Here is a 3,167-nt window from a genome sequence, read left to right as displayed (position 1 = left end):
GGTATTTTGATGTCATACACCGATCGGTCTGCACACGCAAACAAAGCCAAAACCTAGATATTTTAGGCAATATAGAAATCCTGGCCAGAACGCGTCCTGGGAAAATGGCACGTATGGTCACCCTAACACATACATCTCAGAGACCTCTATTTGACGTCTGCATTACATCTGCAAGACGTATTTTTTAGAGTGTTTGCTCATCTGCGATACGTCTACAGGATGTTTCCTATCAAATGTCAAATAGACGTTTAGAAGATGTTTTTAAGATGTTAATGATTTAGAATGAATGTAAAACTGACATCTTAAAGACGTCTATTAGATGTTTGTACACAGCAGATGCTTTCCAGATGAAGCGATCTTTAACAGACATCTTGCAGACGTACCTGTGCTATCTGGGTATAGCGTGCGCCGTAAATCGCTCCGTACGGGATAACTGTTTAGAAGTAACGGTGAGAACAATATTGTTAACTACATTAGCGGTCATTAATTTGATACTTAACATGAACATATTGTCCGCGACTATTTATCGATGTTGTTACCAATGTTTTAAGAACAAAAATCAGCAGCGATCTATATTCCGTCATAGATATTCATGGTCTAGGGACTGAAATATGCAAAAATAAGCATTTATTGAAGAGAACCGTGAGAACATGATCCAGAATCCTGCAGTATGAAACCTAATGAAGGACAAAGAGATTGGTTTATGCTTATTCTTTATTGAAAAGAAACTAAGGTCACAACATAGTTACATCTAATAATATATGGACAGATAACCCTGTTGAAAAAAACAGCATATGCTGGTTAGGTATGTTTTGACGCTGGGATGCTGGTTTAAGCTGGTCCTTTGCTGGTTTAAGCTGGGCCTTTGCTGGTTTAAGCTGGGCCTTTGCTGGTTTAAGCTGGGCCTTTGCTGGTTTAAGCTGGGCCTTTGCTGGTTTAAGCTGGGCCTTTGCTGGTTTAAGCTGGGCCTTTGCTGGTTTAAGCTGGGCCTTTGCTGGTTTAAGCTGGGCCTTTGCTGGTTTAAGCTGGGCCTTTGCTGGTTTAAGCTGGGCCTTTGCTGGTTTAAGCTGGGCCTTTGCTGGTTTAAGCTGGGCCTTTGCTGGTTTAAGCTGGGCCTTTGCTGGTTTAAGCTGGGCCTTTGCTGGTTTAAGCTGGGCCTTTGCTGGTTTAAGCTGGGCCTTTGCTGGTTTAAGCTGGGCCTTTGCTGGTTTAAGCTGGGCCTTTGCTGGTTTAAGCTGGGCCTTTGCTGGTTTAAGCTGGGCCTTTGCTGGTTTAAGCTGGGCCTTTGCTGGTTTAAGCTGGGCCTTTGCTGGTTTAAGCTGGGCCTTTGCTGGTTTAAGCTGGGCCTTTGCTGGTTTAAGCTGGGCCTTTGCTGGTTTAAGCTGGGCCTTTGCTGGTTTAAGCTGGGCCTTTGCTGGTTTAAGCTGGTCCTTTGCTGGTTTAAGCTGGTCCTCTTCCGCTGCTCGGTACGCTTTCAACTCGTTTTTTTTTTTGTCTCAAGTAAGACACTGTATGACACTCACGTTACATGATTTGACTGATTTTTACGTAGAAAGGGCGACAGCGCACCACATTAAAATAAATGACATAAGCGGCTTTCATAACCGCTGGCCAAATTCAAAAACGAAACTAAAATTAAATCATCTTTGAGAGCAAGGGGGCCCCCTGGTGTTTCGGGGGCCCTACGCAGCTTGCGTACTTTGCGTATAGGGAGGATCGGCTCTGCTGTTAGGTATTGACGTATTTTTACCTCCTATTGTAACAACTTTTTATTATGGTCAGTTAGGTCTGATGGAGGTGAAAGAGGAACATAAAAACGTGAATGAGGTGGAGGAGGAACATCATCTCTCCATCACTGGTGAAAAACCTTTGACTCTCTCACAAAAAACAACCAGATTCAAGAAGTCTTACATCTGCCCTCAGTGCGGAACGAGTTTTTCAGGTAAAACACGACTCGAGCACCACATAAGAATTCACACTGGAGAGAAACCATTCACGTGTGTGTGAGTGCACGAAGAGTTTCGCGTGTAAAGAAAGACTTGACAGGCACAGGTGAAAATCCACACCGGAGAACGGCCTTACAGTCGCGAGCAATGCGGGAAGAGTTTCCGACATGTCAACGGTCTCGAAGATCACCAGCTCTCTCACGCCACAGTGAGGTCTTTTAACTGTGATCAGTGCGGTAAGGATTTTATTACAGCGTCAGCACTGAAGAGACACTTGAGAGTTCATTCAGATGAGAAGCCTTACTTGTGCTCTCTGTGTGGAAGGAGTTTTGCACGGGTGGACTGTTTTAAAAGGCACCGAAAGGTCCATAGTGGTGTGAAAGATCACGTGTGCTATAGTGCGGGAAGGCTTTTAGCTAGCTAGCTGGAGGCAGCAAAACAAAGGGGAAACTGGAGGCGGCCCATTGGTTCGTGAAAAATCACAGCTACTTTATGCAGGCTGTGTGCATTTTACTCTGTGGACACTGTTTTGAAACTTATATGGTAGTTACATAGCACCTAGACCTCAGTTATCATAAGATGTATACAAAGTGTGCTTGTCTTCATTAAACCCTGCTGTTTTCAACTGTGAAATAAATTAGGAGTATTATGCCATTTTCAGGCAAATTCAGTTAAATTGGTTTATGGATATACATGTACTTTTCTTATAATCTTGTCGCTGAATTCCTTGTTTTTGCAGCAGTTTGCTGTTTCTGACCAAAAGGTCATTCAGTATGTTTTGGGTTTTTTTCAGTATGTGTTGTGTTTTGACAGCTAGCAGCGAATATAAAGCATTATTCAAAAGCAAAAAGTTGGCGAGAGTGGAGGAAAATCTTAGCTGTTCACAAATGCAAACCAAAACATTTAAACAGGTTTTACGTGTCTTTTATTTAAAACTAAGTACATGTCAGGTAGCCTACACTTTTCTAATGGCACTGCAGAATACGTTCTTTATCAAGTTCCCTGCATCTCCTGCGCTGTATTTTGTAATCCAGTAGGTGGCGGAAATGTACCATCAACTGTTTTGTGTCTCGCCATGAAACGTAGAAGAAGATGATGCTGGGGCAGCTGTAAAGATGTAGGTTTAGTTTAAATTTTCTTTTTTAAGTGATGTTTTATTGGTGTCAGGTTGCATAAACAAAGATGCTGTCCAATGTTTATTTTATTTGTATCATTAGATTT

This window comes from Sinocyclocheilus anshuiensis, unplaced genomic scaffold, assembly GCF_001515605.1.
Source record: "Sinocyclocheilus anshuiensis isolate Anshui unplaced genomic scaffold, SAMN03320099.WGS_v1.1 scaffold2216, whole genome shotgun sequence".
Classification (NCBI taxonomy): domain Eukaryota; kingdom Metazoa; phylum Chordata; class Actinopteri; order Cypriniformes; family Cyprinidae; genus Sinocyclocheilus; species Sinocyclocheilus anshuiensis.
Note: the sequence above shows the minus strand (reverse complement) of the source record.